This window comes from Aedes albopictus, chromosome 3 (assembly GCF_035046485.1).
Source record: "Aedes albopictus strain Foshan chromosome 3, AalbF5, whole genome shotgun sequence".
NCBI lineage: Eukaryota > Metazoa > Arthropoda > Insecta > Diptera > Culicidae > Aedes > Aedes albopictus.
In genome coordinates this window covers 291,810,330-291,819,479 of record NC_085138.1, presented here as the reverse complement: position 1 = coordinate 291,819,479, position 9,150 = coordinate 291,810,330, and the positions used below count along the sequence as shown (strand labels likewise).

General features: G+C 38.2%; 1 protein-coding gene across 2 annotated transcripts in view; it reads left to right on the top strand.

Moving 5' to 3' along the window:
• The first annotated feature begins 1,484 nt into the window (after positions 1 to 1,484).
• The window catches only part of LOC109415951 (bestrophin-4), a 61,194-nt gene continuing 53,528 nt past the window's right edge, over positions 1,485 to 9,150 (top strand). For both annotated transcript variants that reach the window (XM_062861272.1, XM_062861271.1), the window contains exon 1: positions 1,485 to 1,950. The gene's annotated coding sequence lies outside the window, so the exon portion shown is untranslated. The remainder of the gene's footprint in view (positions 1,951 to 9,150) is intronic.

The window sequence follows — 9,150 nt, the reverse complement described above, 5'->3', positions numbered from 1 at the left end:
CAACAAAGACTCATCGAATATTTTTTTCTAATAAGTGAGACACACCAGCTGGAACTTGGTTTACTAAAATTTTTGTTCATTCGACCGTTTGCCCCATTTGACTTTTTTTCCATTTCGACCTTGTGTTCCATTCGATCTTTGTCCTATTCGACCTTTTGTCCATTCGACCATTTGTCCCTTCGATTTTTTGTCCATTCGACCTTTTGTCCTTCGACCATTTGTCCTGTGATTTGTCCTTCGACCTTCTGTCCTAAAACCCTTCGATAATACTAAACCAATGTGGAAATAATTAATCTATATAAATAAAAATGGAATAGAGTTTGTATGTCATGAATAGGCTCGGGAACGGGCCAACGGATCTACACCATTCTTTTAGTGTTTCATTCATGCAGGGCTCCGACTTGTTCGTACCGAAAAAATAATTGAGAAAATCGACCGAGAACGCACAGAAAACGAGAAAGTTTGAAATTCCATTTTGTGACGACGTTTACAAATATTTGTTTACACAAAATTGTGTTAAATTTTGATCATAAATTGTGCTTATTACTTGACTTTCTTGAGTGAAAAACTAACTATAGGTTAATACATTAAAAATATAAAACACTTGTTTCTCTTAATATGGTGTTTTGATCGCCTTTTACTTGATCTTGTTTGCCTCCGATGGGTTATTACTTGATCTTGTTTGCTTCCGATGGGTTAACACAATTAATCCAGTTGATTTTTATGTATGTTTCACCTACTTCTACTTTTCGATTAGGAGGTTGTATTATCGCGCTTATCTTTTATTAGAGTCCTGCGGCGGTCGTACGCTCGCAAGGCATACCGCCGCATGACAGTCGCAAGGCAAAACAAAAGAAAAAGTGTTCCCGAAAAAAAAACAAAAGCACGTGGGTTTCGCGAAGTGACAGATGTTTTTGAATGTATTTGTGACGAAGGGCAAGAGTAGCTCAGTGGAATGAGTGTTCTTGCTGTCTAACCCCATATAGTGGAATTATATACTTTTAAATCTGGTGACGCTGTTATGATTAGTGACTGTCGCGCTGATATCAGAAGCCAGAGGCAGATAATCGCCACATTCTGATTTTTCATGAGAGGCATAATACACTATGCTACACTATGATAACTTATTAATGTGAATGTTATGTTTTGGTTTGGTATTGAATCAAACCGGTAAGACAAACTGCGTAAAATGTATACAATATAGATAAACACCGATATAGAATTATTATTGAGTGTAAACGTAAAAAGCCGGTATCTGTTTTGGCTCTCTCATTTCAAAACAAAGAGAGAAAGAGTAGAACAAGAAATAAAATAGAGTAAAAACATCTAAATCGAGAGAGCATGGGAATCCGATGCATTTGGCTGGAGTCAGCTGATGGAAATTTGCATAATTGGAGAGCGACATTGAAGAGAGAGATTAATGTTCTCTCCCGCTAGAGCCGGCATTTCACCGTTTCGCGACTCAGCGATGCAATGCGGCTTTTAGTTTTCGCGAGTTGTTCGTTAGAGTCGGAGATCTCGAGCGCGGTGGTGTTTGGTGACGGCCTTTACATCAATGGAAAATGATATAAGTGGCGTTGGTTTTGGTTGGTGAACGATTTTTTTGTAGGATTGCTAAATTGAATGGTACGGTGAATTCGCTACTTTTGAATGTTTTATTTATTGCAAGTGAAACCATCAATGTGATTTTTAAAATTTTTGATCGCTCTTTGTTAGCGAGATGTGCTGATGTGCATTCAATGTTGAACTGCTCAATTGGCACCAGTTAGTGAATCATCGAAACACGGAACAGAGAAAACAAGAATAGTCAGTAGGCATAAAATAACAAGTTCAACGGAAACGGCGAAAACTCCTGCACAAAAAAAACGACAACTGAGATGTGCTTGTTTTACTTTACCTCTGACATGGTGCAATTTTCATCATAGACGATTATGGCTGTTATGGGCACATGTAAGTAAATATATAAAAGTATTCACGTGCTTATTTTATAATGAAAAAATGCTTCACATGCTGATATTCATCATCAATTACTTCGTATGTAGTGTAGGTTCATAATTTCAAAGATACGGATCATTTGCGAGTACCTTTGAGCGCAGGCATTGCCGCAGCAGTTTTCTGCATCTTTTTGCCTTTCTCGTACACCAAGGTGTACCGAAAGGCTATATGTTCACTCCAAAAATGAAATTTTGATAGAGCCCCCGGAGGGATCAAGTGTTATATACCAATCGACTCAGCTCGACGAGTTGAGATGATGTCTGTGTGTGTGTATGTGTGTGTGTGTGTATGTATGTGTGTGTGTATGTGTACAAAAAAAGGTCACCTCACTTTTAGATAGTAAATATCAACCGATTTTAACGATCAATGGCTCATTCGACGCAGAATCTGGTCCCATTGTTTCGTATTGAAAATGGTTCGGATCGGTCCAGCCGTTCCGGAGTTATGGCCATTTAGGTGTTCCGGATCGGTACCCCTGGAAGGGGACAGACATGAACATGCACCAAACCCATGCATGCGACCCATCAAACCACGGCATTTACGATTATCTGATGAACGGTGAGCAGAAAAATAGTCTCAGACCATATCTGAACCGGTAATGTTCCGGAACCGGTTCTGAGTGTCCCGCCGGAAGTGGCCAAATATCAAATTGAACATAACTCATGCATGCGACACATCAAACAGCGGCTTTTTCGATAATCTGATGAACAGTTAGCAGGAAAACACTATCAGACCACATCTGAACCGGTACTGTTCCGGAACCGGCTCCGGGGGTCCCGGCGGATGTGGCCAAATAAAAAAGAGTACCTAACCCATACATGCGATACAACAAATAACGGCTTTTCTGGTAACCTGATGACTGGTTATCACAGAAATAGATTAGAACCACATTAGAGACAGCCGGTTGTATTCCGGAACCAGTTCCGGGTGTCGCGCCTGAAATGGCCAAATATAAAAGTGAACCAAACCCATGCATGCGACACATCAAACAGCGGCATTTTCGATAACCTGAGAAACAGTAAGCAGGAAAACAGTATTAGACCATATCTGAACCGGTAGTGTTACGGAACCGGTTCCGGATGTCCCACTGGAAGTGGCCAAATTTAAAAGAGTACCAAACCCATGCATGCGACACATCAAACAGCGTCATTTTCGATAACCTGATGAACGGTTAGCATTAAAACAGTATCAGACCAGACGGCTTTTTTGATAACCTGATGACTGGTTATCAAAGAAATAGGTTATGACCACATTAGGGACAGTCGGTAGTGCCGTAACCAGTTCCGGGTGTCCCTCCGAAAGCGGCTAAATATATGTGACAGAGCAAAGCTAGGATTTTTGATAACCTCATGAACGTTAGCAAGCAAACAGGCTAAGACCGGTGAAAAAAACGTTTTACGCATATGGTCAAATGTAAACCGTTACGTAGTAATTGAACTTTACATGTTTTTGACTTTGCTTGTCTCAAACTGGCTATAACTTGAAAATGGTCAAACTTATCGCATTTGAAAGATTATTAAATTTGCTACCAAAAAAAATCTTGGAATCTATTTGTTTAGTTAGATAAATTAAGATAAAAAACTATATGTTCACTCAAAAAACGATTTTTCGAAAAAAGGCTCGGAGGATTAAGTCGCATATACCAATCAACTCAGTTCAACGAATTAGGATTATGTCTGTATGTGCGCAAAATAAGTTCACTCACTATTAAGGCACTTCATATTGGCCGATATTTCTGATTATAGCTTGAATCTGACTGGAATTGTCTGCTATTAAAAATGGTCCAGATCGGCCAAGGCATTCCGATGTTATGGCCATTTCAGTGATCCGGACCAGCACCGGTAGAACTGGCCGTATATAAAACTGAACTAGCCCCATCATGCGATACATCATGGTTGGCGAGTTTTGTGCGGAAATCAGCACTGGAGACCAGAAGCTCCACTAAAACTTAAGATGGCGGCTCCGAATTCAAAATCGCGGCTCTTTAATGGAGTTTTAGGGCCTGAAACAATGCATTTTTGGTATATTTGGTATGGGGATGATTTCTGGATTCCAAAAATGGCGACTTGAATATCCAAGATGTTGGTCCAAAATCAAGATGGCGGCTGTTTAACCTTCCAGGACGCGCGCCATCAAGCAACCGAAACTGCACCGCGCGCACGTTGTATACAACGGGCGAGGTTTTTTGGTGGTGTTGTACTTTTTACAACAGCGCGCGCGCTGAAGGGTTAATGAAGTATATTTTTCGTAGGGAAGATGCCTGGACGCCAAAAATGGCGACCAGAACATCCAAGATGGCAATCTTAAATCCTAAATGGCAGCTTCAAATTCAAGATAGCGTCTTTTTCTTAAGATTTTGAGGCTCAAACATTAAAAGCCAGATAAACGATATGATTTCTGGTATCATGAAATAGATTTTTGTTAATTGTATGAAAGTGCGATATACATCAACATTTCGCTTGATTTTTATTGAAATGGGGTTTCGAAGGCACGAGAAAGGCGCCATCACCGCTAGGTGGATTAATTAGGGTTTTTATTTATTAACGTGGATCTTCTAACTATTGTGATTCAGCTCTTTAAAATTAAATTATTTTAATTTTGAAAATGTTTGAAGACATTCATGTATAGGACAAGCATGAACCTAGCAAAAATAATCTGAGAAATTGTTAACAAAAATTTCTGTAAACTATTTTAAAAGAATTCATGACAAGTTTTAGGAACTCCTTATTCTTAAAATTCAAACATTCTTGAATGGAATTGCAAGAAAATCATGAAAATAAACGTTGTAAATTATGTAGGAAGAAGTACTGGAGAATTCCTATAAATATTCATGAAGCAATTTTAGAAACAATTTGAAATAATAATTTTGAAAAACTTCGTGATGGTTTTCAGCAGAAAATTACTGGATCTTCGAGTGTTTTTCTGCAATTTCATTCGAGTGGCTCCAGTGGGTCTTCAGTGGTTAAGGCTTATGGATCGCTAATCCGGAGACGGCGTGTTCGATTCCCGTTCCAGTTGCGACTCCCTGTGCATAGTGTATCATTGTACTTGCCTCACAATATACAAATTCATGCAATGGCAGACAAAGAAAGCCCTTCAATTAATAACTGTGCAAGTGCTCAAGGAACACTAAGTTGAAGCGAGGCAGGCCAAGTCCCAGTGGGGACGTGAAGCCATAAAGAAGAAGAAGGCTATTGGATAAACTTAAAAGACATTCGTCTTGGAAGATGTAACATGATTGTCTCCTGCAATACACAAAATAGTGTATTTTATTTTTCAAAAGCAAAACATTATATTTAAGATTCCACCCTATTACCCCGAACGCCATTACCCCGAACGTCACTACCCCGAAAACCATTACCCCGAATAGGTCATTACAAAGAAAGCCACTACCCCGAATAGACCACTACCCTAAGCAAACATTTTAGATGGGTTATTCTAATGATGGGTTATTAGTTATTTATGCAACAAGTTGCAAAATGATGATTTTTTCAGCACGAGTTGTACATTTATCCAACGAGGCTTGCCGAGTTGGATAAATACGACGAGTGCTGAAAAAATCGAGTTTTGCAACGCGTTGCATACAACATTTTTTGCAATTACGAAAAATACTCGCTCCGGATAATCTATATAGCTACACATACATGAAATCAAGAGGTACCACGTGGGAGCATCCATGCGCACCGGCGCAGTTTTTTGTTCGATCAGGTAGGCTATGGTGTTGAAGGTGCCACACATTTTCAAGCTCCGTCGTCGTCGTCGTCAATCAGCAACATAAGAAGGAGCAAAAGTAGCTTCAGCTGCTGCTTCTGCACCTGATCGACGGTCCGAATCGAATCGTTAATAGTCTTGATTTGGATTCGAGCTGCTAATTGGATGTAGGAGCAACAGGTTTATCTACGGATATCGCGGTAGTGGGCAAAATGTATGTGATGGCAAAAGTGCCGAAAAGTGCTACTTTTCAGCACTCTTAAGAGTGCCGAAAAGTAGTACTTTTCGGCACCTTTGCTTTAGTGGAGAAAAGTAGGCCGTTTTATCGTTGCAACCGCGAGTGAAAAGTAGGGTAATAAGCTACGTAATTGCAAAAAAATATTTTTCGTAAAGGGATATAGGTAAAGAAGCGTTTTCTTTTTACCACTTCCTTAATTTTTTTCGCATTTTCATTAAAATTATGAAATAAAGTGAACCTTAGCCAAATGTGGTTTAATACAGAGCGTGACTACCCCATAGGCAGGCGATAAAATGCACAATTCTTACGATTCTATGCATGCTAAAACCACTCAGCACCTGAAGTGTGTAAGCCCTACTGATAAGTGCATAATTTCCAGACTACACCAAAAATGTGTAACCCTTACACATTCAAAAAAAAACAGCTCTTACACTCTTCTAGATGCGAAATGTCAATATTTTTTGTTTAGCAAGGTCACAAGTAAACCTAGCTAGATTGCCGAACATTTTTTTTTGCGAATTTCACGATTATGGTGACGCGGGAGCTGATCTTGTGAATATGTAAGGGTCACACATTTTTGGTGTAGTCTGGAAATTATGTACTTTAGTGCTGAGTGGTTTTAGCGTGTGACATTTCCCGGAAAATATTGCAGAATGATCTATTTCTCGGAAACCCATTTTCCGGAAACCCATTTGCTACATTTCTTGTCATTTGCTTATTGACACATTTCGGATTAGAAATCAGAAAAAAATACAAAAAATAGCAGTTATGATGCCAACAGTATTAAGGAATAATTCAATAACATTACTGACAGCTTCAATACCAGAAGATACCATTTGAAAAAGTATCCTTAAAACAAAATAAATGAATAATACGTATTAGAGCTGATCAGGTAAGAGATATAGCGTTCAACAAAAACCCGTTAAATACTGGCTGTCAAACTGGCACATTAGGCCGAAAAGACATTCGGCCAAAGTATCACTAAGTACCTATCATTAGGCCAGATCAAAATTAGACCGATCGAAAAATAGGCCTACAAAAAACAGCAAAATTTCTTGAGGAGTAAAAGTCGGTTTGGTAATTTAACTCTTGAACAGTGTAATAATTAAAAAAAAACAATATGTTCTTGAAAAGAGGGAAAAATGTGATTAGTAGGTTGGCCGCTAATAAGGTCTGCAAGGATATTACTAGAAAGAACAGCCTATATATTACAAAACAAAATATTAGATCATGTTTAGATATAATAAAATATAATGAACTCAAGTTGTCTTCGAATGAAATTTCCGAAAAAAATGGGACATTCCGGAAAATAGTATACAGCCAATTCTGCATAGTAGGGCCACAGCCAATATGCATACTGATAGACTCAATCAAGATAATAAGTTTATATAGTTGGCGTTAAGGACAAACGTCTTGAAATCCCACTTCAACAATGCATCAGAATTTCAAACGCACAAATCTCAAGAAGCAAGCCTCAAACAACAGTGCATTTTACTATTCTGTTCTTGCTCACTTGTAAAAAGCTTAAAATAAGAAGCTCAGGTGCACTGGTTTTGTTTACGAAGAGATTTGTGCTTTCGAATTCGTGAGTAGGTGCCAAAGTCGGCCATTGTGGCGGCCATTTTGGGATTCTAACAAGTCTGTCCTTAAGTTAGACCGGACAATCTGTTTTTCAATGATTTTGGGAAAATGTCCTGCAAAGGCTTAGGATATCAAATCAAGCGCATTATTTTTTTGAAAAACTAGGGTATATGTACCATTCCTTGGCCTATTTTGCAAGCCGCCTTGACAAATTTGACCATAACTCATGAATTAATAGCACTAGAAATAATATGATGTCCCTTTTACACACTCTAGGCAATGCATGTTTCACCAATTGGAATTAAACTAACGTAAATATTCAAGAATTTACTTAATTAAGTTGAAAAGATTCGATGCGATGGTATGCAACGTTGGTCAATGGTACAAAAATTGGCCTATTAGTGGATACAACGTTGGCCTATTGCTTTCCATGCACTAGAACCACTTATTATCTCATTTTTTCAATATTTCTGCTGAAGTATTATCTCTGTTTGTTCACCAATCTTACTTGTAAATTACATTTTCGGAGCAAAATTTTCAAAAAACTGTACATAAATTACTTAAACTAAAGTTCTTTCTTAATTTATTAACGAAAACAATGCAACCCTATTATTGTGTTATATTTTTACAGTCACCGTACACAAAATCTTTCTTCCTGTTCGTTCTTTCTGGTTCTTACGCAAGCAATGTTGTTGACGTCATTTTATCGGTGTTGTTGACGTCACTTTACTGATGGGCCAAGATTTGGGTACATATTGAAAAAAATGTCCTCAATATACGGCCCACATTCAATTTATAAAATATGTATTATTTGTTGAAAACAAATATACAAGTTCAGAATAGCGTCTTTAACCGTCGCATCAAATGTTCATTTATTGAAAAGTCAGTTCGAAATGTTCCAGAATCATGCCATTTATGATCATGTGTATAGACTACCCACTAAGCCGAAGAATCATGGCGTCTACAAAAGCTAAACAAAATGACATTTTCATTCAATTTTATAGCTCCAAAGTGCTAAAATTGAAACGAAATGTTACAGTTGTTTGCGCATAGCTTTTCCAATATCGAGTTATGCGTGTTTGTTTGAGTTTTTGGTTAACGCTGTGAGATAGGCCGAACGAGGGGACTATGCCAACGAAGCATCCCGATACCCTATTATTCTTTTATGAAATAAATCATCTGCATCAAAATAGCAGCGAAAAATTCATAGTTATTGAATTCCTTCGCATATCTTTACCTGCCCAAAAAAATCGCGTGGTCCACTCTGACTGAACGCCGACCATAGGTCAACTGGATCGCTACACTCCAGCAGAGTCACAAACATTGAACGGAGTGGTCATTAGGCCAAATAAATGATAGATTGATCGAATAGCTGGCATCGGAAGAACAGTTTAAACCAACAACTTTACTTGAAAGAACAGCCTATTATTTAAAGAAGAACAAATCTCCTATGCAGTTAATGATTCATGTGCAAATAAACTATATAATACTCAAACTCGAAAGAACACATTCTTTGATGTAAAGAAGGAAAACAACATTCTATAGAAAAATTAACAGTTTGGCTGTCAAACAACTCAGCAACAGTATACGGTTCGACACTACAAACTCAAAAGAACCTATTTTTG